At 59.2% G+C, this 27996-nt stretch overlaps 2 long non-coding RNA genes across 3 annotated transcripts in view; one reads left to right on the plus strand and one right to left on the minus strand.

Annotated features, from left to right (window-relative positions):
• The first annotated feature begins 185 nt into the window (after window positions 1-185).
• On the plus strand, window positions 186-3649 carry LOC139085413 (uncharacterized). Its single transcript, XR_011543667.1, has 2 exons — window positions 186-350; window positions 2722-3649. It is a non-coding gene; the product is annotated as an uncharacterized lncRNA (long non-coding RNA).
• LOC139085411 (uncharacterized) overlaps window positions 1049-27996 on the minus strand; it is a 109896-nt gene continuing 82948 nt past the window's right edge. The window contains exons 1-4 of one of the 2 annotated variants that reach the window (XR_011543664.1): window positions 15067-15334; window positions 2826-3175; window positions 2608-2745; window positions 1063-1901 (exon numbers count right to left, since the gene is read on the minus strand). This is a non-coding gene — a long non-coding RNA (uncharacterized lncRNA). Of the gene's footprint in view, window positions 1902-2607; window positions 2746-2825; window positions 3176-15066; window positions 15335-27996 lie in introns of those variants that run through there. The other variant, XR_011543665.1, reaches the window with a different exon arrangement.

The raw sequence follows: 27996 nt of genomic DNA on the forward strand, positions 1-27996 counted from the left end.
CTGACTCTAAGGCACAAGTTACAAAGAATATGTCCTGCGTCATGTTCCCTGTCTGGGCTGGCCACCCCGACGGGCACCTGATGGGACTTTAGAAACATCCCATCCATGGGAACAAAAAAGAGAGAAGCATCCCATCTGTGGGAACAAGAAGAAATAACTCAAATTATCCAAATGTCTGAAACCCTGAGTCAGAACCCAGAGGAAGAACCTCAGGATAAAAGGGAGTCACAGCATAGAACAATTGGGAGTCTCGCTGAGGAGAGGATGCTGTGCCTCAGACCCGGACAATCGGCATCCCACCTGCCATACAGACTATTGGGACTTCCCCGGCGGATTGCGGTGTGGATGTTGTGAGTACCGATTTGTTGTTCCCCTTTGTTCCTGCTCCTCGTTCTTTTTCCCTTTATCAATAAACTTTGATTGCTTAAACAGCCAAGTAGTCTTGGCGGTACCTGTCATTCCTTGCTCTTTGCCGCTGCGGGCAACAAGCACCAAAACCCAGCGCCCTGAATGAGGAAGAGAGGAGGAGAGCCGAGAGGCGGAGGCGGTGTGAAGCGTGGGGTCTGGGGGAGGAGTGTGCAAGGATGCGGCAAAGCCACTCGGCGGGGGAGGCTGCACAGCCCCCCGCCCTGCTGCCAGGAGAAGCTCTCCCAGCGTGTCCAGGACTGCGGCCCGTGGAGGGGAGAGGGGCCGTGAGAGCAGCATACACCTTGCAGCACACTCGGATGCACAACCGGCACGCCCACTGGGAGCCGCCACACGGTGTCCTGAGAACTGACTCAGAGCCCCGAGAAAGGACGTGGGACCCCAGCTCTGCGTGGGCTGGTCCCCTCCCAGAAGACTGTTGTCAACACAGCCCTGCCAACAGGATCAAAGCCAGCTCTCTCAGCCCGGTCCTCAAGGCCCACCTTCCTCAGCACCCCGAAAGCTCGCACGTACTCCGTGCCAGGGAGGAGGATGCAGCCCCCAGACCCAGCTTCCTCCCACATCAGCAGGAGCACTTGGGCCAACCTTAGGGAAGGTTTCTTTTATGGTTTTGACTGAAAAATACACTCATGTAATCCTTTACTCTTAATTAGAGCTTTCATGCACACTGTCCCATGTGACTCTTACAAAGCCCTGGGGGGCAAGGGAGAGGGGGAGGGAAGCCGTCCTGCGGGGGGCCATGACGCGGAAACTTCCCACACCCCGGAGTATGGGGCAAAGCAGCCTGGGGGGCTACCTCACAGGCCAGGAGGAGGGACTGAGGCGGTGGGCCCGGCCCTGCCTGCGTCGCTGGGACCTGCCCCCTCCACTGATCCGTCTCACCCGATCCTCTCTTTCCTGAGCTTGTTGCACACGGCAGACACTCAGCAAATGTTCTAACTAGACTGGAAAAGAGGGAGAAGCAAACCCGGGAAGACAGAGGCTTGACGCCCGCAGCTCAGCGGGGTGCCTCAGGGTTCTCACAGCCCACCCCGACCACACGCCTCCAGGGAGTCTCCTGCAGCCCTGGCAGGGGGAGATCCAGGGAGCAGGGCCCTCCTCCACGGGCGCAGTCAGTGCGCAGGCGTGGAGAATGCAGAAGGGGAAGCTGCCTGGCTCAGCTGGGGAGACACTGCATTCGAGAGTTCCATCAACCACAGGCGCCGGCAGTAGCCCCATCCTAGGGTGTCTGCTCCACACGTTGTCTGGGAACAGTGCCAAAGCAGAGATGGGACCTGGGAAAGCCCAGGATGCAGGGACGTGCCCCCTGGTCCCGGCTGACTGCACACTGGAGATCACACGCCAGGGAGGGGCCGAGCCAATCAGATCCTCCCGTGAGTCTGGAGCAGGGACTGGGCTGCTGGTGCGGGGCCTGGGAGCACACAGGGCTGACACAGCATGTCCCACCTTGGAGAGGTGGAGCAGAGAAGGCCAGACTGCAGGGAGAGAAGCAGAGGAAAGAGAGAAGGAAAGGCGGGGGCAGCAGCTGCCTTGCTCAGTCCCACCTCGTGAGGCTGGCTGTACGCCCAGCCCCACAGGGTCCCGAGCTACCCCTGCATCCGTCCCACCAGTGCCCTTTCCGATTAGACCAGCCTGGGCAGGTCCTGCCTCTGGCCCCTGTCATTCCGAAGATTGCCACCGCCCACGGCAGATTCCCGGGAAAACCCATCAAGGCAGGAACCGAGCTGCCGCCACTTGAACAATTCTGCACTGCTTTCCACTTGGTCATCTGCTGCCTCCCGGAAGACTCCGAGTTTGTCACCACTTGGGCCAGGCACAGCGCGAGGTCTGGGGCCCTCCCCCAGCCCCCGGCCAGCAGAGAGCACAGGACGCTCTAGAAAACGCTCACTCGATGGCAGCACAGCGAGAATCATTGGCCCCGTGATTAACGCCAGGCTTGTCTATTAGCATATTTCACTGCCATTTACACAGCACATCTGTGTGTGCCTTAGTCCAGTAAACAGGCATGGTTTGTTTCCAGGGCCAGTATTTCTTTTGTATTTACTGCTTTTTTTTTTTTTTTTTTTTTTGCTTTAGAAAGTCAGCTCATCAGTCTGTCTTGTGTGGACTGACTTATTCTACTGACTTCCACTGTCCCACCGCCCCTTCCCCCTTAGGCATGTTCCTCATGCATCCTCTTACTGGAAGGAGGAAGCCGTCCTGACCGTCCGGGCCCGTGGTGACTTCCCTCCAGCCTCCAGCCTGGACCCCTCCTGCTCCGTCGATAACAGCCTTTTCCTTTTCCATCTTTGCCAGGCGTGGCTCCTGACAGGCAATTCACTGCAAAGGCAGTGATGTGGGGGTGAAGACACAGCGGGGATCCCACCCCCTCCATTGCACCTGTGACCTCGAATACGCACCTGCTTCCCCGGGACCCGGTGTCCTGGAGTGTTGACTGAAGGCGCCGGCCCCGAGCACCTCCAGGATCCTGAAGGCCCGGCCAGCTGTGCACTGTCTCCTTGACCCCGCAGCCCCAGGAGCATGGGCTCAGCCGGGACGGGTGCTTTTCCTGCCAACCACCTCCAGCTCACTCACACACACACCTCGTCCAGCAGCTCTGCCCGGCACGGCCTTGCTGGGTCCCTCAACCCCGTACTTGCTGTGGAGACGCTCTCTCGAGTGTCTTGTCCCTTTCCTGCCTCAGCTGGTCCGTGTCAATGGGCTGTCCTTTGCTGCCCAAGGCTCCGTCTGGGCCTGGGGCCCCTCTGTTCTAGATTAGAGACAGAAAAGGAGAAGGTGTAACAGGTTAGGATGGAAGAGCGCAGACCCTGAAGGCTATTTGTTCTTTTTTTCATCTGTATGGTGGTTTTTAAATCTATTCACAAATACTTTGACCTCCTTCCTTCAAAAAGTGAAGTCTAAGGGCTCGCCTGCTGGTGCAGCAGTTAAGTTTACACGTTCCATTTGGGCAGCCCAGGGTTCACCAGCAGATCCCAGGTGTGGACCTAGCACCACGTGTCAAGCCATGCTGTGGCAGATGCCCCACATATAAAGTAGAGGAAGATAGGCACAGATGTTAGCTCAGGGCTAATCTTCCTCAGCAAAAAGAGAAGGATTGGTGTGGATATTAGCTCAGGGCCAATCTTCCCCAGCAAAAAGAGGAGGATTGGTGTAGATGTCAGCTCAGCGCTAATCTTCCACAAAAAAAAAAAAAAAAAAGTGAAGTCTAACTCCTCTCCACAAATGTGGGCCGTCCTTTGTGACTCACTTCTAAGGGACAGAATGTGGTAGAGGTACCGCTCGCTGTACGATGGCCAAGGCCTGGTCATAAATAGGGTAGCGTCTGCCTGGCTCTCTCTCGTTCCCTTGGGTCGCTTGATCTGAGGTCGGGAGGACACAGCAGCAGACTGGGGGGCTAGAACCGAGACCTCCTGCCAGCTCCAGCACCAGCCAGTGCTGCGGGTGAGCCACTGCGGAGGCTTCAGAGGACGACGACCTCGTGAGAGACCTGAGCCAGAACCAGCTGGCCAAGCCACACTGAATTCTTGACCCACAGAAACCTCGAGGATAAGAAACATTCATTGTTTTTTATGCCATTAACCTTGGGGTAATTTGCTACACAGCAGTAGACAATTAATGCAACCAGAATCCCCCACTGCAGCTGTTTGTGTTGCTCATCTCTTTCTTTGCACAGAGAAAACAAGCGAGCCCTGACTTTAGGAGGATGCAGAGCAGACGAGGCTTAACTGTGCTACTGCCCCGACCTCGCGCCTGCCAGGGCAGTGACCCAGCTTTGGTCCACACGGCCGGTACACGCACACACCCACAGCTTTAGCTGGGCAGGGCCTGGTGCGGCCGGGGTGGCCACTACTGTACAGGCCTGTCCAAGACTCACCCGCCACCCACTTTGGGAGGAGCACGACTAACCCAGAGATGGCCCTGTCACCTGGCTCACAGACACCAACACTGAGCATCCCCAAGCATCATGATGCAAACGATCTCCCTCCAGTGCAGGGCAGGACCCGAGCTGCAGACGGTGCTCTGAGGACCACAGACAGATTATGCTGGCAGCCGGGGCCGTTGCTGACGAAGTCCACTGGCTTCCCCAAGGCATGTGCGGGCCAAGGTGTGAGGCTGCCGCTTTCCCTCCTGACCCAGGCTTCGGACACCAAGGGCTCGGGGAGGGAGAGGGATGGCCCCGTGCTGAGCCTAGGCCTCCAGCCGAGAGCGCGGGAGGCGGCGCAGCCCCTCGTCCACATAGGCAGTGGCAGACCCATCATCTGAGCACCAAGCACGGCCGGCACTCTCAGGGACGCCTGCCAGCACTCGATGTGCCCTACGGACCTCCCATTAACAGGGACAGACATGCAAATCAATCCAGTTTAGCAAACACTGTCTGACTGTCAACTGTGTGGGGGACACAGGAGCAGTGGCTAGAGGAAAGAGGGAATTAGCGTGGCTCCTGCCTTCAAAAGCACCACTCTCCAGGCGGTGGGGAAAACAGGATGACCAGGAAAACTGTGGACAAAAACTGAACTGAGGAGCCAGTAGCCTCTGCCTCTCCTGAATGCCCAAGGACTGGGGACAGTAAGAGACGCTCTGTGGAAGGGTCTGCCCCTGGCCTGGCCTCTGGAGGGATCAAGAAGAAAGGCTTTTAAGGAGGGCCAGCAGCAAGTCATCATGGAGCGTGGGAGAGTGGGGTGGCTCAGGGTATGTGGGCATCTCTCCATCATGGCAGTAAGCTATACGGGTCAGCTAGGACACAAGAGTGCTGTGTAACAAACAACCCCAAAGCAGCAGCAGCCTACAACCATAAGCTTTTGTTTCCTGCTCACAGGTTTGCAAGTTGGCTGAGCATCTCTGCTCCAGCCTGTGGGTCCAGTTCAGGTCTGCTCACATGCCTCTCCTGCCAGGATCCAGGCCATAGGAGCAACATACCCTTCTCAAGGTGCAACGCAGGCGTGCAAGAGGCCAAGCCGAACCACACGGCCACAGTGAAAGCACCCCAGTGCACAGACACACCCTGCGTCTGCCCATACTCCACGGGTTACAGCAAGTCACATGGCTGGTCCCAAAGTCAGCAGGGCCGGGAAGTACACCTGCCCAGGATGAGCCACGCAATGATGGTTAGAGAAAGAAAAATTGTGAACAAATCATACAATCCTCTTAGCAGATGGTGGCCAAGAAGTCATAGGAGCTGAGACTGGAAACACAGACTGGAGCCTCGTACAAGAGAGACTGGCTGGTTGTTTGCCAAACCACTTCTTTCCTTCCTGGGCGCAAAACGACACTGTAGTTCCCAGCTTTCTTCGTAGCTGGTGTCTGAATTCTGGCCAATGGAGTGTGGTAGACGTGGGCCCTACCGCCAGGCCCAGGCCAAGGAAAGGCCACACAGAGCCCTCCACTCTTCCCTCGTCTGCTGGTAGACAGACAGAATCCAGCGGAGGAACCCGAGGCCCGAGGTGATGGCAGAGCCACAGTGTGGAAGGAGCCCGGGTCCCCGAGTCACCGCTGGGAGGACAGCGCCCAGGAGAGCCACCTGACCAGGACACTCATGGTCGTTTGTTCTGGAAGTCGTGAGTGACTTTTTATTGTGTTCAGCCACAGAGGTTTGGAGATCATTTGTCATAGCGATTAATCTGGCCTCCTACTGGCCCGTGCCGCAGAGGCCCCTGGCATGCGACTAAGTGGGCTCACTCGGAGCTGGAGCCGGGCAGGCCCGGACCGCACGAGCAGCCCAGCACTTGTTAGAGGGACGACCTTGAGGAAACCGCTTCGCCTCTCCAGGCCTTAATTTCTCATCTTTCAGTGGGGATTTATAGCTCCTACCGCAAAAGATGCATCACCGGCAAACCGCCACTGCACCAGGTGGGTCCCGCTGAGCCCCTGCGGGTTGCCCTGCAGCCCAGAAGTTTACGAGAGGCTTTTAGGAGATTGAAAGCCAGCCACATAGCTTCTCCAGGGTTAAGACGTCCTGCGGGCTCCTCTGCTGGGGACAGGGGAGCAGGACACCCTCACTGGGCCTGGGCCTGAGAAGGTCAGCCCGGGGCAGGCGGGGTCCTCCACCCCACACACATTTACTGCAGAGCTGGCAGGCGCAGGGTGAGTCTCTCCTGTCAGCCTGCTGCCGCCCCGCCCCCACCCCCCAAACCCGCAAAGGCCACTTGGAACCCGAGATGCTGAGGCTGGACACCAGGGGACAGACAGACACACAGACAGGAACCGACAAGCAGAAGAGAGAAGCCAGCTTCTGAAAGAAAAGCAGAGAAAGGGACCCAGCGAGGAGAGAGGGAGACCCAACCCACGAGGTCATTGGGGTCGGAGCGGACGCGGTCCCCGTGCCACCACAGGGCGCCAGTTCTCAGGCTGCCTTCTCAGCTCAAACGAGCGCCCTGCCCGGAGCACGTGGCTGCGCATCCTGAGCGGAGCGGCGCGTCCACGGGCAGCCGGGGCGGCCCGCGCATCCCCGCAGGGAACCGAGCGGGTCCCAGCGGCCCCTCCGCGAGCACGGCTTCCACCCTGAGCCTGCACGAACAAAACAGGAAAGGCTTGCGACAGATTGGGAATTTCACCCCGATCTCGATTTCCAAAGGCGGGCAGGCCGACGACAACGTCCCTCAGGCCTCAGCCTCCTGTGACCTCACGCGGCAGCGCCACGCCCTCCGCAAACGCGGCGTGACCCCAGCACCTGCCGCTCCTCAGCTCCAGGGGCACGCCCGCGCTCAGCCGGGTTTAGAGCCGCCAGAGGGAACACCACCCATCCGCATTTGGGAGACAAGGCCAGTGAGGATAAACGCCACCTCCCGCCGCGCTGGCCCGCCCGCCTGGCGAGCAGCTGGCACGCGAGCAGCGCCCCGGGCCTGGGCCTCCCGGTGGGCGGGGGCCATCTGCACCCGGGCAGGGAGGGGCGCTCGGGGAGAACCGGCCAAAACGACCGGCCTGGTTCACGGGATGCGTTGGTGGCACAACTCAGCCTAAACGGCAAACCTGACCGCCAGGCCCGTGCTGTGCCGCCGCAGCACACGCTGGCTCCTGAGGGTAGCTCCATTTTCTCATTGATAAAACGGGGATGTCACAAGGACGAGAGGAAATAGTGGATCACGGTGACTCACATGGCTCCGTGACTGACGCACAGTAAGCCCTCAGCAAATGTCAGCGTTGCTGTAGCTATTATCGTTAATAATTGCTGTTATTACTACTATTAATAACAACAATAATAAAGTGGGGCCATGTGGCATGCTCTTCCGTGCAGGCTGAATTTCCCAGAACCTGGGTCCGCTCCAACTTTTGTCTCTGACCCCAGATGCAACTATAAAAGCACTCAGGATTTATTCTTCACCAGGACAAGCTCGAGACATTTGTGTGCTGTCGCTGAAAGGACCAAACACACATTCCAGAGGATCCTCTCTGTTCCTGACTTGGTTCTGGGGCTTAACCTTTGTCGTCTTGGATCTGGTCCTCACAGCCCGCATTCCACAGGGTCAGGAGGGTCAGCAGGGGAGAGGCAGGGGGCTGACTAGGGTCTGGCACCCAGGACCTCCACTCCCGCCTCTGGCCTTTCAGAGGCTACCCACCCTCGGCTAACAAGACTGGCTTCTGCGGAACGGAGTGTCGGGCCTCCCAGGGGGACAGAAGAGCCCCCATGGGATACGCCTCCCCCTATAGGTCAGGGCTAGAGTTGGTTGGTGGGAAAGATAAATTAGCAAGGCTGAGGGGAGAAAGACAACTTCCTGGGGGACATGGGAGCGGCTGCCCTCAGTCTTTTGGGAGCAGGCAACACAGATTCATGCAGAAACACACACAGGAATAAGCACAGACACGTGGACACACACACAGGTACAAGCACTCACGACTCTCTCTCACACACACACACAAGCAATCCTGAGCCTCAAGACAGAAGCTTCGGGCCCTTGCAGCTGCCTTCCCTGGAGGGGCAGCCATGGGACTGGCCCAGAGCCACCTGGCACCCCTCCTGCCTCCTCCCCTTCCCCAGACCTGGGCGGTGCTCCCTGCATGTCCCCAGGCCTCCGTGGTTCCTGCGGCTGCAGCCTTGGGTGCTCCTGTGCGAGCAAGCACAGCTCCTGGACCGGGCCGCAGGGACGTCTGGAACAGCCTGCAGGCAGGCTCCCCCGCTTCCACAGGACTCTCTCCTTTGGCCTGTCTCCCTGCCTTTCTCTTGGAATTTCTGCAGGATTTTGCAGACAAAATCACTTAGTTCCAGCCACATAGATGCAAGAAACAGGTGAGCACCAAGGTGGAGCCATGCTCCAGAGCCTGCACACAGCAGGCGCCAACCTGGGATGTGCTGCACCCACCTGAAGCGGGGAACGGAGAGAGAAATGCCCGGGGGAGGGGAAGGCTCTCCTGGCTGAGAAGCCTAGGGAGTCTCTGCAGGGTGTGGATGGGCCAGGGTGGCCGAGGACTCAGAGTCCCCGAGTCTGCAGCTTCCTCCTCTCACCTCCCCAGGGACGGGGGAACAGGTCTGGGGCGGCCCGTTGGTAGGTGGAAGGGGAAGCGAGGCCATAGAATGTGCCCTTTGACCTTCTGACCACTGTCTTCTGCACCCCAAGATCTGACCACTGAAATAGCAATCATGACTTTCACGCAGCTTCTTGTAAAGCCGAGCCTTCACTGTGGGCTCTCGGAGCACCAGCATTTTACCCCAAGTCTGCTGCCTGCCTACGTGTCCACTCCCTGCACCCCTGTTGGCACCTGTGTGTGTCCTGCCCTGGAGCAGCCCACACACTCCTCTGCACCGGACAATTCCTAGAATGAGGAAGGGATGGAAATGACCCCAGAAAGTGGAAGAGCACACTGGAAGCGGAAGCATTGGTCTGTGATCACTGTTTCTCCCTCCAAAGGGGTCGGGGTGGAAGCCAAGTTGTTTCAGCCCACAGGGGCTCTGTGAAGTCAGGGAGCCTGTGCCAGCGCCCTCCTCCCTCCGTGACCCATGAACCCGAGTCCCACGGGCCCTGAATGTGCCAATCACTCATTCATTCAACAAGCATCCTGGAGCAACCAGGCCCTGGGCACCCTGGTGCTGAGATGAAAAGTCAGTGTCTGCCCCGGGAGGGACACACCATGGAGGGAGAGATAAGACAGCACTACACTCTGCACGTGCCCTGGGAGACGGGCGTTTTATGTGAAACCTGAACAAGAACGCAACTAACCCCCAGGACTGCATCTCAGACGGTGGAATTGGAGGCATCCGGAGGAGATACTCGTAAGTTTCAACACCTCTCCCACGCAGGCCCTGTCAGCACAGTGCTGCCTGCTCCTTTAGCCGGGGAAGAAGGGAGTCCTGCCATCCTCCAGTCCCCGGTGCCTGCCTGTGGCCCCACACTGTGGCCTGGGGGCCAGGCGCTCCCTCAGGACAGCAGGGCCCCCTGTCTGCACACCCTGGAGTGGTCTGGCCAGTTCTTGCTTCCTGCAAAGCTGGGGGGCTGGTGGACTCCAAGCCCTGCACATCTGTGGGGGCCTCAATCAGTCTCTCCACCCTCCCCATCTGGAGACCATGGGAGCCCTAACAGGCTGTGGGCTTGGGAGGCGGCTCAGCCTGGGTTCGGAGCCCACCTCAGCCAGGCTTCCTGGGAGCTGTAGCGAGGTAGCCATTACCCAGCCCGCAGGCCCAGAGGCTGGGAGGAGGAAGCTCCCAGGCCCGCAGCCTTCCCAGGACCTGTCTGGGGCCCTCTCCCACCTGTGGAGTGTTCAGGCCAGAAGCACCAGCGAGGGCTGCGCCAAGGCAGGGCCCTGGCAGCCTCTCCCCTGGGACCGCCTCCTCCTGCCAAGCCAAGGCAATTACTCAGGTTCAACAAGTGGTGATGAAGTTGGACGCGTCTGAGTCCATTTAATGATATTTAATTATGCACGGCTTCCCTGACGGGCTTAGGGAGATCTACACCAGGCTGCTGACCCCTGACAGGCTGCAGCCATATATAAGTCCCATTTGGCCCCTCGGGCTGTCGTCAGAGAGTGCACTTTTTCTCTGGGACAAATGATTCTCCCAGAAAAGAGGGAGCTGGAGTTCCCCCAGGAAGTGTGCACACATCGCCCAGGGGAACCCACTTGCTGAGCACCCAGCACAGGCAGACGCGGTGCCAGCCTCTGGGAATGAAACGTGAACAGACCCTTGTGCGCCAAGACCTCCAGCCGTGAGGTCTCCAGCACCATCCAGGTGTGGAGGACATGCACATGGGAGAAAGGAAGCTTTGGGGGTGGAGGAGAAACAGGCAGGCTCCAGAGGCCCACGTGCTTTGCTGAGGCCTCAGGCCCAAGCCCCAGGCTCTGCCCACCCCCACAAGCGTTCTGTTCACTGGTCCCAGCACCTGGGTTAGGACCTGCACAGCCGTGAATCCGGGTACAATCAGGGAAGCTGTTGGTCAGACAAAGCCCTGAAGAGCCACAGGACTCCAGACAGAACCCTGTCGTGCAGCACCAGAATCTAGACCCTCTCAAAATGTATTGCTATGGTCCTTTTCTTTCCTTGTTCTTTAAGAGAAAGGAATGAAGGAAGACGGGAAGGGAAAAGGAAGGAAGGAAAGAGGAAAGAAGGGAGGAAAGGAGAGAGTGGGGAGAAGAGATGGAGACCAGTTGCAGCCAAACGCTATGGCTGCTGGGAATGGCGAGAAGACTCCTCTGCATCTGTGCGCAACCATCCGCGAGAGCCGGCTAGGGAGCCTCCCAGGCCGCAGAGCACCTCGTGGTCAGGACGGGACCTCCTTCACCTGCCCCCAGAGCGGGCTTCTGCATGATGCCCATCCATGGAGTTGTGCATTCATCCCCAGCATTCAGCAGCTTCCACAGACCAGACCCCGAGGTTGAGGATTGGGACGCAAGCAGGTCATGTGGGAGGTGACCCTGGGAAGCACTGCCGTGGGAGTGGGGACGCAGACAGGAGGGGACGACAGCCAGAGCAGTGTGGTGATAAGTGGCTTGCTGCTGAGGGCTGCCAGAGAGATGGTCAGAACGGGTCCTAGTTGACCCCTGTCGGGGAGCAGGCTGGAGGGCGCGCAGACCGGCTCCAGTCCATCCTTGGCTCCTGGGGCACTGCCTCCCCAGCACTCATGGGCTGCCCTGCACCCTGCAGGCCAAGCCCACACCTACTAGGACAAGGCCCGCGGGAGAGAGGACCGGGTGGGCGTGGGACGGCGCATGCCAAGGAGCTATGGGGGTCAGGTCTGCCGCACGCTGAGGGCTTGGCCTGGGGTTAGGATGAATCAGACACAGGCCCCGCCCTCAAGGAGCTGTCAGTTGGGACCGGGACTGGGGGCGGGGGGTGCGGGGAACCGACGGACAAGAGACCCGTCCCACAGGACAGCCCCATGGCCTCGCCACAGCAGCCATGTTATCCGTACAAGCAGTCGTCGGAAGTTGGCCTGGCCTCCGGACACAGGGCGAGCAGAAATCCACGCCTGCCGCCGGCTCCTCTCGCCAGCAGGAGACAATCCCAGCAAAACCACGCCATAAACTGAGCCCACGCTCTTCCTCCCACGCAGCAAACCCGTCCCGGGAGATGAAGGGGAGGAGGGGAGCGTGTCCCTCACCCTGGGAGACAGAAACAGGAGCGCACGCTGCTCCTTCCGCGTCCCGCGGGTGATTCACTGCCTCACACACAGAGCCCTGAGGGGAAAGGGGGCAGCCGCGACTCTGAAAGCCGGCATCCCTCCGCTGGCCTTGCACAGCTTGCCTAACCTCTCTGGGTTCCAGGCCCACCGTGGGGAAGCCCCCTGCCCACTGGGCTGCCACACAGCCTGGAACGGGAGGCAGAGTGCTGAGGCCGGCATCCTGCCCTGCTCCGCCGCACCCACTGGGCGCCGAGGCCGAGCCAGCCCCCTCCGTGCGTGCTCATCCTCAGGCCGTGTCGCTGCCGCCAGAGCGCGGGCCTCAAGGGAGAAGCCTTCCAGGGCCGCTGTCGGCCTGCGCTATCAGACTCTCCTTCCACTTTCCCCCGTCCTGCAAGATAAAGTAGGTTAATTCAGAAATGCTAAGATGGAGTGTCTAAGGGCTGTGCGGCCTGAATACAGATCCTGCTGGCTGAGCGCCTGCCTGTTCTCACTGGGGGACTCAGCTCTCCCGGATTTCCCAAGACACTTTGCTCTGAACTGGCCAGCTTGCCAACCCTCCTCCTCCTGGCTGAGAGGGGCCTCTGACAGCCTCACCCCACCAACGAGCCCAGGCGGGGGCAGCTCTGGGCCAAAGAGGAGCCTGCCCTCCTCAGGCCTCCCCCTGCCTCCCCCCACCCCCAGGGGAAGAGGTTCCAGAAGCTGCCTGGCCCAGCACGTGAGCCTGTCACGCCCTATCAGGGAGGCCCTGGGGGGGCACCTCGCTCTTCCTCCCAGGATGGTCTCTCACCTCCAGACAGCTCCAGAGTGGCCCTTTCCGAGAGCGCCCAGCCCAGCCCAGCAGGAAGGGTTTACACTCTAACCCACTCCAGTCAAGCTGCAGGCAGTGTTCCTCCTCCTGTGCTAAGGGTGGAGACAGGCCAAGGCAGGTCACCAGTCTCCCAGTGCGAGCTGCTGTCACCACAATCACAGCTCCCTCGCTCCCCAGCAGGACCCTCCATGATATGTTAATAACGGGAACAATGGCCAGTTAGGGCGGCTCCCTGTGCGCCAGGCACTGCCCTCACGCTCTCTCAGACACAATTATTGGCGCTGCCAGGTCACAGGTCAGGAGGGGGCTGGCGCAGACAAGCAGCTTGGCCAAGGCCTGGCTGTGGAGAGCACAGAGGCAGGATGCAGAGCAGGCCCCTGACTGCCCACCTGGGCCCCTAAACACCTGCCCCCTGGTGCGGCCCTCAGCACTGGGTGTCAGGAGGCCTGATCAGTGGCCCCCAGTGCCCATCAGGCCCCTCCCCCACTCCTTCCGCCTGTGCGCTGGCCCCTCCAGCAGACAGTGTGCAAGTCCAGTGACAGACTGAATGGCCACAGCCCTGCTCGCCCATCCTCAGATCTGTTCATCCTCACACTCCCAGCCACCCCATGGCTAATTCTAGAAAAATAGCAAGCGTTCCAGTGTGGCACCCTTGCTGAGCAGTCACCAGGCCACCATCCATCCAGTCCAGCTCTCCCAGCTTGCTGGCTGGACCCTTGCCCACTCCAGGCCTCAGTCCCTCTGCTGTGTGCAGGAGGCCAGCAGCCCTGAACAGGTGGGTAAATGGCGACACCACCTTCCCGTCCAGCCCCATAATCCCCAGAACCAGAGGGGCAGCTAAACATCCCCACCTACACCGCAGGCCCTGTAGGGCACCAGGCAACAACAGGAACCCGTGGCCCCCGGAGGACACGAGCTGCCCTGCGAAGCAGAGCACGGCCTGGGAGCCCTCCAGGCTGCCCCTCCACCCCAAGCTGCAGGGGGAGACTCCTGCAGCCCAGCAGCCTCCCAGGATCTGCTTCCCTGGCCGCTGGCAGGTCTCAGCAAGATCTCAGCAAGGCTGGCCCAGTGATGACCGTGCTGCCCCTGGCGCTCAGCATCCTGCATCCTTGAATGTCGATGTAAATAAAACGGAGCTCTGTCTGTCTGCCACCACGTTGCAAGATGGCCAGACAGGTCTTATTTGATGGTAGGACGCACCTGCAGAGCTCCCAGTCAAAGGCCCCAGGTGCCCGGTGCAGCCACACAGCCTCCGCCAGGCCCTTGAAGGCGCCTCAGAGAGCGGCTGGCCCCCTCCAGGGCAGCTGAAATTCATGTTGGCGGTTGCTTGAGTGCTATGTCATTCGTGCAGAGACCCCAGGCACGGAAAGCCAGAGTGGTCTCTGCGGACTCCAAGCTGACGGAGGCCCTGCACAGTGGGCCACGTGGCAGGGACAGAGCGTATCATGTGAGGGGCTGGGGTCCCCTGAGCAGCACAGGGTCGGTGGTGAGCCGCAGCAGAGGGAACGAGGCTCACCCTTGACATGCTCCCATATCAGCCAGCGCAACTCCCCGGAGCCCCTCAGCTCTAGGCCAAGGCACGCTGAGCGCTTGCCTCTGGGCTTGTGCGGTCTGTGTGCAAAGGCAGCAGGCATTATTTTAACGGTGGCACCCAAGCCCCGCCTCGTCGGGGAGCGTCTTTGTGTAGGGAATTACTGTTCTTCTCTGGTGAGGCAGGGACAGGTGGGCAGGCACCGCAAGCCCCGCCCTGAGCAGCCTTGAGCACTGCGCCTGCCCAAGGGGCCAGGAAGCAAGGGGTGGGCTGCGGTGGTGGGAGGACTGGACAGGTGATGGTGGCAGGGAGCATTCTGGGTGGAGGGCGTGGGGTGGCAGTGAGCAAAGGCTGAAAGCAGAAACGGCACGGTGGCTGGAGCCTTTGGGAGTGGAGCATGAGGGCCCCAGGGCTGGACGGGAGGAGGACGGAGGGCGAAAGGCAGACGGCTTGGATGCCAGGCTAGGAGGTGGAGGAAAGCTTCAGAGAGAAGATGGGCCTTAATTGGCCTGAAACTCCCTCTGGAGAAGAGCAGAAAGACAGACAAGGCAAAAGAGAGGGAGCGAGGGAGAGAGGCAGAAAGAGGGGAGGCGGCAATGGGGGCGGAGGAGAGAGACCAGAACGGAGACAGCAGCCAGCGAGCAGGGAAGCAAATGGGGGCTGGGTCAGACCCAGGGCCCCTGGGAATCCTCTAGACCCGAGGCCATGGCTCCCGCCCTCCCTGAGCCTGGGACCAGATACTCTGCTGTGAGCCTTACCTGTCTGAAGATAGCAAGCCGGACACTCCATCCCCCGGTCCTGGGCAGTGGCAGGGCCGTGGGCCTGGGCAGAGGACTCTTGCCTGTGGAGGGGCCAGGAGGCTGCTGTTTGTGGTGCAGAAGTCACTGAGCGGCTGTCCATTATGTGACGTTGGGCCCCGGATGCCCCATCCTACAATGGCACAGGCCCGTCCAGCCTGAACTTCTGGGAGGCCCCAGGCTGCGAGGGGCCCCGTGCTCTGCCTGGTGAGGCACCCAAGTGAGCCCCGCTGGGTCTAATCATGCCACGCTTACCCACAAGGCGGGAGGGAAAGGCCAGATTTCACAATGGGACCATCTGTTCTATCGCTTCCCAGCTTCCTGGATGCTCCTCTGGAAACCCTCTCCGATAATGTTCCTGGATTACATGCCAAAAAGGGAGGAAACTCTGGACTCGCGACCATGGGCATAAATGCCTAATTAGCTCATTCTTTGAACCAAACCATATTTGAGTGCATCTGTTGGCCCTCCTTCATGTCAGCCCCTGCGGGGTGGTGGGACAGCATCAACGGGAGGGCGACAGCCCAGCCTGGCAGACAGCCCCTGCCCCTTCCAGGCACTTCCCCGTCTCCGAGCTCCCCTGGCTCAGCTGTTCAGTCGGCTGTTCCGAGGCCTTACCATCCATCCCAAGCCTCTCTCCTGGGCTTGCTCCCCCCTCCCCCCTCCCCACCCCCACACCGAGGGGCCTGAGGGCACCTGCCGCTCGCCTCTGCCTCCTCTGGTGCAGCACCTGTCGTCGGCAGCTCCTGCAGCTGCGGCCCGTGTCCATTTCCTGTACCTGGGACCAGAGAGGGTGGCACTCCCCTTTCTCAGCACGCTCTGTCACAGCCGCCTGCAGCAGCCATGCCACATCAGAGGGTGCTGGTCACTGTCCAGTGCTCTGAGGAAAGGGGACACCGTGAGCCCAGAGACCATGGCCATGGGTTCTGTTGCCACATCACTGGGTGACGGCCACAATTCTCCACCCCTCTCATCTGCCTAGGCTTCATTTTCCCCATTCATACCCAGGGAGTTGGACTCAAGGCTCTCCGTGGCACCCACAGCTCTGTCCTCAGGGCCAGGTCACTCCTAGGAGCACCAGCCAGCCTCTTCCACAATCTGGCCTCTAATTATGAAACATGAGAATTTGGGGTGCAACTTGGCCTAAGGTAGACAGCGGGTGGCCCTCCCTGGGGCCAGTGGCGGGGTATACATCCTCTGCTGTCCTGACAGCCCATCAGGGGAGGGCCCAAAGCCCTAAACACAACCCAGAGGTGCTTCCATCGCTCCTGGCCCCACACTTCTCACCCAGCACAGGCGGGAGCTGGCCTGCGCCTGCCGCCTCTCCAGCCCGCCCACAACTCACCCCACCGCTCTCAGCGCCTGATACCAGGGCCTGACATGCGCTCACAGCCCCCGGGGACAGCTGCTCCTGCCCTGGCCTCCACACACGCCCCCTCTGTTCCCAAAGTGCTGGTGCCTCTCCTCACGGCCTGGCACCTCCCTCACCCCTCACCCAGTGCTTGGGGGCTAGCCTACCCTGCCCCCCCACCCCTCCCCTGAGCCTCCCCTGCCCCATGAAGCCCCTCCCATCCCAGCACCCCCTCATGGAGCTGCAATTTCCTGGTGTCGTGCCTGTCTCTCCAGCTAGCCCATGGGCTCTGCAGGGGCAGGGACCACAGCTGTCCCCCAACCACCGTGTCCCCAGCACCCAGCTCTGGGCCCAGCTTGGGCTGAGCTCCGCTCACGTCTCTAGATGAAGGAGTGTGAATGAATGAATGCTGGAATGGAACCATGGGACCCACAACCTCGACCTTCAGCCATCCAGACCCAGGGAAAGCATAGCCCACGCAGGGCACCTGCTACCCAGGCAGCGCCCGGCCCCAGGCCCCCAGCAGACCCCTCCCGGGGAGGAGTCAGCCCCGGCTCCCCACCGCCTCCTTCCCTTTGCTTCCCTCGCCAACATACTCAAATGTGTAAATTCTGTTTGGGGAACAATTAGCCCAACACACCGTCTAATCATATTTTGTCTTCTGATGAAAAAACACACAGAAAACTTGGAAAATGATAATGACGAGGCTTTATCATGTTCCTTTCTTTCTTTTTTTTAATAGTGCTTTTTATGAACATAAGCATGTCACAGATGAAGAGGTTCTTAGCAACCATCTGGCCCAACCCCCTCATCATACTCAGGGGTAAACCGAGGCTCAATGAGAAGATGAGACCAACTCCACTTCCCCTGGATCTGAAACCCTGTCTCTTCCTCTCAAAAACCCCCAGAGGGCTGGACCTGATCCTCCTGGGGCCGTCTGAGGACCAACGTCCTAGATTCTGAAATCTTCAGGTTCTGGGGCTATGAGATGTCACTTCCTGGGGGGCAGGAGACGCCGGCAGAGTAGAGAGTGCTGGGCCCTGTCCCGAGGCCCCTCCCCTCCCCATCAGGCAGTGGTGTGGCAGGCTGGGCCCCACCTCACGGCCCAGTGATGTCCAGAACCTGTTACCACCCGTCCCACCACCGGGAAAGGACCCAGACAGCGTGCCCTGGGGAGACGCTGGAAACCCATTTGGAAGACGTGAACCTGCCCCGTGAGGCCATGACGGGCCACTCCCTGAGCGCCTCCCCCGCCCCCTGTCCCGACAGCGCTGTACTGGCCCCTCCCGGCCCCATGTGGACGTGGCCTGACGTGGGGAATCGTGTCGGGGGTTCCTTGTTGACTGTCCCCGGTACGATATCAGGCCGCCAGCAGGAACAATGCACAGCGCGCTGGCCTCACAGGCCCCGCTCAGGACACGGTGGGCGCGCGTCCTGGGTACCAACTGACTGCGGAAGCCTTCCCCACTTGTGTTAGATCATTATGTTGCTCACGACAAGCCAGACAACTGTTACTGTTGTCCCCACATGGTGAATAAGAGATCTGAGACTCAGGGAAGGGGGACGACATACCCAAGGTGGCTCAGCCCCACCAGGACAGGGCCGGATGTCTCGCTCCAAGGGGCAGGCTCCTGCAGATGCGGGCACTTCCCCCTTTGTCCTGTGAGTGGTGGGGGTCTCTGGATCCTGTGTGCACTGCTGTGGTTCAGCAAGGGAGACATGGGGCCAAAGGCGGCCCTCGGAGCATTGTCGCCCTGCAAGGGGGGCCACAGTGAGATGCCTGAGTCCATATTATGAAGGTCTGGCCATCAGACCGAGGAGGGGCTCCAGGAAGGGACCAGCACAAGGCACGGGGCAATGACAGAAGGGAGACGGAAGGGCAGGGACAGCACCACAGCCTGTCCTACCCTGGGGCCCAGCCCTGCTCTTTCTCGGCGGCAGAGGCCCCACCCAATGGCCCGGCTGCGGGCCTGGCAGATGGGCCTCCCAGGCACTGGAGGCCGGACAGCACCTAGCAGGCAGCCCCTCCACAGACAGCCACAGCTGAGCCTCCAGCTGGCAGGGCATGGCCGACAACACTGACCAGCTGGGGGACCACGGCTCATTCGTTTCCAATTAAAAGAAATTACATGTCTTGACCTTCCTCCCTGAGTCGTGCCCCTGCAGGGCCTGGCCGGTGGTGGGCAGGAACATCTGATGCTCTCCGGTCCGCTGCCGCAGGAGAGGGTTGGCTGGAGGGCAGGCGGGTGTCTGTGCTGAGGGCTGGCGGAAGGGGTGCTGGGATCTGCAGATGAACCCCACTGTGGGCAAGTGGGCGGGGGTTGGGGGGCTCCTGCCGCTACAAGACGGTGATCAGCGTTTGCTGCAGCCTACCCTATGGGCCCCTAGAAGGCCAAGACACAGCCTCTGACCATGGGAGCACGCCGGAGAGAGGAGCACGGGCCATGCCTGGGGCCCATGGAACATACAGGATGGAATGCCTGAAGAAATCTCGGAGGCTTCCCAGAGGAAGAGATGCCTGACATCTGGGCCTCCGAAGACAAGCAGGAGTTTGCCTCCAAGGGCAGGATGGGAGTGAAGTATTCCAGGCAGCAAGAACGGCCCTGCCCAGAGTCACAGAGCTGGGAGCCCTCCTCACCCAGGTCTCTCTGATTTTATAGCTAGTGCCCTTAGACTTTGCACTCTGCTGCTCTGTATAAGGAGCCTTGAATGCCAGGCCAAAGCTTGGAGAAGGGCCGGGGAAGGGGGTATGTTTCCTGCCAAGAGTGCGTTGGAGGAAAGGGGAATCTGGGAAGCTTCTGATTCAGAGCTCACGGAATTTGGTGAGCAGTCAGATATCGGGCCAGTCAGCTCATCTTTCTACCCTGAGCTTCCTCGTCCGTCTGAAACGGATCGCAGGGAAGTCTATGTCCCCCAGCCATCGGCAGGGTGTTGGGAGGAGCAGGGGGACCTGCCCTGGGGTCTTTGAGCACCCTGGACCAGCTGTGTGCTCTTGAGCAGATCGCCTGTCTCCCGAAGCCTCAGGTCTGCCATCCAGAAGATGAGGCTGCCTCCAGGAGATGTCGTGAGAACAGGATGAAATGGTCCACGTGGATCGGTTAGCATGCGGTCTGGCAGAGCGTGGACCCCCAGTGAGTGCCCACTAGTCCCCCAGGGGTCCCAGCTTGAGGGGGAGCACATACACGACATCAAAACCACAGCGGCTGCGAGAAGGTGGGAAGGAGATCCCGAAGGCAGAGCAGTTGCCTTAGGAAGGAGGACTCAGGGTGAGAAGTAATACACACTGTCTGTGTGACTCAGGTAGTTAATAATATTCAGAGGGCCCGGCCCGTGGCTGAGCGGTTAAGTTCACGTGCTCCACTTCGGCGGCCCAGGGTTTCACTGGTTCCGATCCCAGGCATAGACCTCGCACCGCTCATCAAGCCACATAAAGTGGTGTCCCACATAGCAGAACCAGAAGGACGTACAGCTAGACTATACAGCTATGTACTGAGGCTTTGGGGAGAGGAAAAAAAATAAAGAAGAAAATTGGTAACAGAGGTTAGCTCAGGGCCAATCTTCCTCACCAAAAAGCATACTTTTAAAAACATAAATATAATAATATTTATAACACTTACTAATATAAAAATAACTTTTTAGAAAGTTGTGCAATATAAGGAATTTTTCTCACAGAAAAGCTCTATCTTGATCAGCTGGAGTTTGCAGCTCACCCACACCAGGAATCACCTGGGGATGTCAAAGTGTCCCCTCCCCTCCAAGGGGCAGTCCTCCGTGCCCTCTGGAGCTGACACCTGCAGAAGGTCACCGTGCTGAAAAGCCTCTGTGTGGCTTTCTTTGTGTCCTGTCCCCTCCGTTTGGTCCCCAGTCCAGAAGGCAGCACAGAGAACGCTCGCCCACGAGCTCTCTGTGGGGACTGTGGCATTTGATCTACTCACGCCTCTGAGGAAGGAATCTCATGCCCCACCTCACAGCTCAGGGTCTGGACACCATAGCCTCTTCCCTATGTGTAATCCCCACCTGCCGGGAAGGCGAGCTCGCCAAGCCACGTGCTCACTCGACTCTGCGCCCGGGCTTCCTCAGGCACCCAGCACACATCAGCCACTGACACGAGAGGAGTCACCCAGGACCAGCTCTCAGAGAGAATGCCACAGTTTGGATTCTCAGGGACAGGAGAGAGCAGGCAGGGTTTGAGAAGATGGGGAGGCCCCAGCAGGCAGAGATTTGGGGCACACAAAGGCATCAAGAGGACCTAGCAGGGGCTGGAGGGGACCAGCCTTGAATGTCATGCTGATGAAGGACATTATCCACAGAAGCTTTTGGAACAGGACATCATAAGAAAAGAGCTAAAAAATGAAGGAAATTAACCTGGCTATGGTATAGTCAGAAAATTATTAGACAGTTCAGGAAACGATTGGGGAGACAGAGAGGTTTCTAAGTTCAATTCTTGGACTCTGAAATGAAACATTTCTGGGGCCACTGAGTTGAAGGAAGCGAAGACCCCGCTCCTGGCCTCTCAGAACTCTGGGAAGATTCTGGAAGCTGCAAAGCCCACAGAGCCACCACTTCCTCCATCCTTCAAGCCAGACAGTCTCTCCCCAAGGCCCTCGTCGTGTGACTGTGGCCACGGTGGTCTCCAGGTGAGGGGCGATGAGAGGAAGAGCTTTCAAAGACATGAAATGTGGGCACGCAGGTGCACACTGACACACACGCACACACACGCGTGCAGGAGCTTAGCCATGGTGTGCAACGTCTGCTGTCAACAAAGAGACAGCTTGAAATGCAGCCAGCAGATAGGAGCCCACTGAAATGTCAACCAGGAGAAATAGCCCACGTCAGAAAAACAAAATTCCAGTTTAGCAAAAACCATGCCTCCCCCCTCCCTCCTTGGAGAAAAATTACCATGGAGGCCCCTGGAACTTTGGCAAGCCAAGATGAGTTATTTATTGAGGACCACCACACCACCACGCATGCTAAGGACAAAAAGGAAAAGTGTTTCAGATTTGGAAACGGGGCTGCAGTCACAGATGGTGCCTGAACACGCATAAATTCGGTTGCTGCGTGAACAGATGGAAACTTGAAGGGAAAAAATAAGAAACTTGAGCATTGATCTGCCAGACCACTGCAGGGCTGGAGAAGGGGGAGTCTGTCACTTGACTGGGAGGGTCTTGGTCTTCCAATCTGTGGGATGGGGGAAGAAATTGTGCTGTGTTCAATGGTCGGTCCAAGCTGAATTTGATCCCTCACTCTGCCACGCACCAGCTGGGAGAACTCGGGCAAGTTGCTTAACCTCTCTGAGTCCCAGTTCCTCATTTGAACAAGCGGCTAATGAGGACGCCCTCCCAGGATTGCCATGAGAATTGAGCCAGGTGATGTGTGCAAAGCACACACCCGTGCCCAGCCAGAGGGAGGGCCTCGCACGTGGCAGCGCCTCCCGGCAGGTGTGGGGAGAATCTACTCACCAGACAAAGCCAAGGCAGCCTGGATGGGAAAGCCCCACAGCGGACCCCACAGCAGAGGCTGGGGAGAGGAAGAGGAAACGGAAGCTGCCTCCTGCCAACATCTCCTTTCCAGAAGATTCCTGGGGTCCAGGCAAGTTCTCCGCAAGCCAGGGCCTGTGAAGACTATGCCATGAGAGGGCAGGCTCAGCAAGACCTTGAGAAGAGGATGGCAATTCCAACGGAAGGTTCTGTCTACACTGCCCACACAGCCTCATCCAGGAAGCAGCTCAGCCCCCAGTGTCTGCTGCATAGCAGTTTCACCTGCGGTAGACTGACTACAAAAATGGCCACAGTTCCTCATCCCTCCCTGCCTGCAGGCCCCTTGCCTTCTGACCCATCAGGAGCCGAAGTCTCCTGTCCAGCCTGGCCTTGTGACAGTGCGCCCGTCAAGACACACTCTGCCTTCGCCCGGAGAACAAGTCCAGGCCAGCTGGCAGGGAAGACACACGTGAGGCAGAGCCATGGTGGCCCTGGGGACCCCGCTGAGGGCCCAGGCATGGAAGAAGATCAAAGGTGAAGACTAACGAAGCCACCTAGCCGACCTGCAAATGACCGCAGGGACTGAGTGCGCCCTGCCCAGCCCGCTCAGGACCTCAGCGCCGGCCAGCCGCCCCTGCTGCACGGGCAAGAGCACTGAGAGTTGCACTCGAGCAGGCTGGGTGGCCTTCGCTCTGCAGCAGCTTTGTGCCCGCAGACGCCGGCCTGCCCCCTTCACCAACCGCACACTCCAAACCCACCTCCTTGGGAGGTGGGGAGAGAGGGGGTTTCAGTAAAAATCCAGAACAGCGATTCAGAATTCAGAAACCGGCAATCCACAGGCAAGGAGCTCCTGTCCACAGACCTCGGCGCCAGCCCTGCAGGTGGGGGCCACCTCGCCAGGCGTCTGGCAGCCCCTTCACTGGCCCAGCTGGCTTCCTTGAGGAGCAGGGGAAATGCTGACCCTCCTCTGCACGAGGTCAGGGGAGAGCTCCTGGCCCTCAGCCACAGAGGGCAGCCCCAGCCCTCCAGGTGCCACAGGGCCAGGGAGCCCTGAGGGGCGGGACCCACACGTGGCTGGAGACCCTGGAGCTGGGCAGGCAGGCCGGCCGGCAGAGTGCCCCTCCCAGCACGCTCTGCTGACGACGTGCGCTGTCCAGGCCAACCCTCCCACCGACCACCCCCACGTGGCCTCCCTGGGGGCACACACTCCAGATGATTCCAGCCCTGGGGGCCCTGCAGGGCCCTCGCTGATGCTAAATAAAAAAATATTTAATGCCCATTGTCAAAGAGGGTAAGGCACACTTTATTCGGGACGAATGTGACAGTGTAAGAGTTTTTTACAATGGGGAGAGAGATGGGGCTCCACTCCAAACACACACGAGAAGGTGGGGTTTACAGCCAAGGAGCAGGTGGGGGTCAGTGGATGGAAAATTACTAAGAGGAAACATCAAGGGGGACTCTGGCTGAGCTGACCTAAAAGGGTTCTTGCAGAAGGCAGGCCAGGGGTCAGACCTCCCCTCGGGGAAGGGGCATGAGGACCTGATCAGATATCGAGGGTGGGGAGTTCTTGCTAAAACTGGATTTTACAAGGAAATGCACAGATGGGCCTGGAGAAGTTTCAGGAGCCTGACTAAAGTCTGACGGAGCAAAGAATCTTTGTCCCTGACACCAGCCTGAGTGGCCATGCCCATTAGGGTGCCCGAGGCAGGCAGCAAAGCGGAGTCGGGTTCTGAGGGCCCTGCCACCCCTGTCTAGGGCAGACCCTCCAGACCAGCCCTGCACGTGCATCAGAGGCCCCAGCGCTCCGGGGGTTAGGCCCAGGGGAGAGGTTCCAACACAGAAAGAAGAGGTGGTTTTCCCCTCCCACCCCGCTGTGCTGTTAAAACTGCCCATTGCTTGTCTTATCTGAAAAATACTTCCTGGAGAATCTTGCCTTCATTTCCATTAATTGTGAGTGTCACTTTCCTCTTGCGACATTCAGCTTTCACACCCCATGACTTACCGGGAGACTCGTTTCAGAACCATGCACACAGGCGCTTTCTCAGGCCCAGCTGCCTCTGTCCAGAGAGCCTCTCCCCTACTTTTCCATCCAGCAAACTCCTACTCATCCTTCAAGACCTGGCTCTCGTGACAGCTCTTCTGTGAAGCCTTTCGTGATTTCCCTGGGTGGATTAATGGCACTATCTTCTGGGCTTTCTGAACCTTGGGCCGTGTGTCTCCACAGACACTGACCGCAGGTCAGCACCCTGGCTCACAGGCCCAGTCCAGCCTGTCACTCATTTTGGTGAAGACTGTCACTCATTATGGGAACACAGCCACGCCCATTCGTTCCCATACCGCCTGTGGCTGCTTTCCTGCCACAACATCGACCGACGACGTGGCCCACAAGGCCACGTGTTTACCACCTGCCCCTTTCCAGATGAGTTTGCTGGCCTCTGCCTTAGACCATGAGGCTCTCAAGAGCTAGGACAAGGACAAGGGCTGCTTGCCTTGTCCTGCAGCACAGCCTGGAGCCTGGCCCACAGAAGGCGCTCTGTAAGAGTTTGCTGAATGAATGAATGGGTGAGTGAGTGAATGAGTGAAGGGAGATGTCACGGACGCATCACAACAAAGCCAGGTTTGCCATGCCATGCGTGGTCCCTGGACCAGTCTCCCAGGGGCCCAGTGGAGCTTTCACGGACCCCACATTTCAAAGTGTGCTATCAAGAAGAGAGAGTTCCAGGCATCAAAAACCCCAGTGATATCTTGGGCATGGCCCTGCCCAGTCTCTCAGCTGCGGGCAGGAGAGGCTGGCAGCGCCTGCCTCCATGGCTCCCTGTCACTTGCTCTCTGCTCTCGGGCCCTCTGCTTCTGCCACCTGCGGGGGGCCGGGAAACCCCTCGGCCATTTGGGTGCATGCCCACCCTTGAAGTGCGGGGGAGTTAAGATCCCAGCAATCCTGACAACGCACCGGCAGATAAATCTTCCCTCCTCTTGTGTCTCAGGCGGGCAACTCCCACGTGTGTTCCACACACGCCTCAGCGGGTCCCCAGGAGAAAAGAGCCCCAGTCGTCCACAGCGGTTTACCCTTCCCAGTGGGCCACTCCCATTCCCCGGGATCACGTCCCCACAATAAACCACCTGCACACAAGCCCTCAGTCTTGGCCACTTGGGGTCACCAGCCCCGCCCTGGCTGCAGTGGGACAGGCGGCAGGTCTCCAGTGTGTCTTCTCTTCCCGAGTCTCCGAGCGGACAGGCGGTGCGCAGTTTGCTGAGGCTGCAGCTGCCGAGCCACACGCTGGGCCCGAGACGGCAGGAGAGCCCCACTGCCCTGCAGCCTGTCCTGATTCCACCCAACCCCAAAGGGAGGACCCTCCCAACCACCAGGATGGAGACGGCAGAGCTGGCAGCCCCGGGACCCGGCAGGAGTGAGCGCACCACAGGCCTCCTCAGGTGCGAGTAACTAATGGTCCAGGGGGGCGCTGGCCCTCCCCATCCTCCTCCAACCCTGTGACAGCACAGCGCCTGGCACACGCGGGACCTCAGCATGGGCCTGCCGACTCGTCAGGACGTGGCCTGCTGGTGGGTGTTCCAGCCTCAAGTTCAAGTTCTTTCTCAGGACCTTCAGCACGTTCAGCTGTCTGCAGCTCTCCAGAGGGGACATACGGTGAGCAGCTTTTCCTAGATTTCTTTGATTGTAAAAGGCCCAGCGCATGTCAGCCAGCAAAGGAGGAGGCAGGAAGCGAGGCCCCATCTGCCACTGTGAGGCCAGTGGCGTCCTGCTGTGACATCTCTGTCTTGCCCTGGTGAGCAGCAGAAGGAGGTAGTGAGCACAGCCTGGGGTCTTCTCACCAGGGTCAGGGTCCTCCCCAAGGACAGCCAACCCTGGAAGAAGCTCAAGCCACCACGAAGGGGAGGGACATGGGCTGTGGAGTCAGAATATCTGGTTTCTGAACCCCACTCAGGCCCTCACCGGCTGTGTGACCTCAGCTCAGCCCTCGCCTTCTCTGGGCCTCACCTCCCCAACCCCAGGATAAAAGCCCAGCAAGGATCAGATCTATGGACACACTGAGTCACTTCCCTGTCACCAGAAGCTGATTCCTCAGGAAACAACCCCATAGTCTTTCAAGCACACTCTCTGGGCCACAGCAGGGCCACAGCAGCCACTGGTGGCAGCTCACTGGCCCTGAGCCCTGCAGGGCTGCCTGTGCCAGCTCAGAACCTCCTTCTCCTTGCCCCAGGGCTCACACACCCAGGCCTTTCTCTCTCCATAAGGAACGTCCAGTCCCCCACCCATGGACTCTCTCTTCCCAGCACCTCCCAAAGGCCTCCCCCTCCTCCTTTCATGTGTGTGGTCTTTCCTGGACGGCTAGTCCAACGCCAGGGAACGTCCAGGGTCCTCCTGCCGAGCTGGGACAGGCCAGGGTGTGCAACTGTGCGCACGTGTGCCCGAGCCTGTGCATGCACGGCCCTGAGTGCCTGAGCACTCTACAGAAATGTGCACTCCTGGGGGCCAGCACATTCATCTGTCCCCACTCCTCCCTTGGTCTCGAAGTTACTGCCGCTCCAAACAAGGGGTTCCTTTGGGGTCTCCCCATCAGCCATCCAGGAAGCCCTGTGACTGAGCAGACCAGCCAAGCTCCTTCCCGCAACTTCCCACTGAACCCAGAGGACAGGCCGGCCAGCCCTTCAAGCTCACACAGGGAGCTCTCAGAGGCGGTGGGCACTAGGAGAGCCGCACCGCCAGCGGGAAGGAGAGGGAGGAGGAGCAGCTGGAGCCCAGCCGGCTGTCCCTGCTGCTCAGCTGGTTCCCTTGGGCTCCACCATTGTTAGGGAACCCAGGCTGCTCCCTGACGCCCTCACCCTCCTGCTTCGGGCCAACAGCACAGCAGGGAAGGGCCCTGGGGCTGGGGCTGGGTGCTAGTCCCAGCAGGAAAGCTCAACAAGGCGTTTTCATCTCAGACAATCTTACCATCTCTTCCTACTGGTAAGACAGTCATATTGCCCTGGGCAGTCCCCAGGCGCCTTCCAAACCCAGAGGGCAGGAGGGCATGGTGATCATGGCACAGGTGCCAAAGCAGCTCTGCCCAGGCTCCCCCCCTTCCCCGCTGTGCGGCCATGAGGAAGTGGCTTGACCTCTCTGAACCTCTGTTTCCTCCCTTGTGGACCTCAGATAATACCAGCCCCACCCTCACAGAACTGGGAGCGTGGGACAGGCTGGGCTTTCCACATGGTCAGCACAGTGCCCGACACACGGGGACAGCCTGGCATGGGCAGCGGTGACCGTCCCGGCTCCTCAGTTCCCGTGTGCTCTGAGTCTAAACCCCATCAGGACCTGGCAGCTCTCCCAGTCTGCGGCCTCCTCCTTTCCGAAGAAAGAGTGAGACTCCGAGCGAGCACCTGTTCCTTTTAGCTGAAAAAGCCACAGGAATATTAAAAATCTACATACCCTGATAACCCCTCCCACATGCTGGAGGACATGCGTGCATATACACGCTCACAGACACATGCACACACACTCACATGCATGCACACGTTCACATACACATACGTGCTCTCACGCATACATGCACTTTCTCACACGTGCACACTCTAACACCCGTGACTATGTGTGCGTGCACACATTTATATATACACACATGCTGTCACATGCATGCTCTCGTGTGCCTGCTCACACACCCACACACACTCATATGTGCACACACATGCTCACAATTCACATATACACACGTGCACACATATACACATGTACTCTCACACATGGATACACAGAGATGATGACACATGTATGCAGTCATCCACATGCACTCACGCATGCGCACATGCATGCACGCACACTCAAATCCACTCACCTCCCCTCACTTACTCTCCTCTCCACTCAGAACATGTTAGCTGTCTTTTCAGCCCAGTAGATCCCCTTTCTGAGTCCCCAGTGGAGGAGGCGGACGTGATCACACGGAGACCTTCTGTGCCCCTTCCTAGCCCTGGAGCCAGGCTTTATGACCGAGTTATAAACCTCCGTAACGGAGGTTCGTGTGCAGTGCAGACACGAGCTCAGCAGAAAAGGGCAAGTGGAACGGGGCA

This window comes from Equus przewalskii, chromosome 9, assembly GCF_037783145.1.
Source record: "Equus przewalskii isolate Varuska chromosome 9, EquPr2, whole genome shotgun sequence".
In the NCBI taxonomy this organism is placed as follows: domain Eukaryota; kingdom Metazoa; phylum Chordata; class Mammalia; order Perissodactyla; family Equidae; genus Equus; species Equus przewalskii.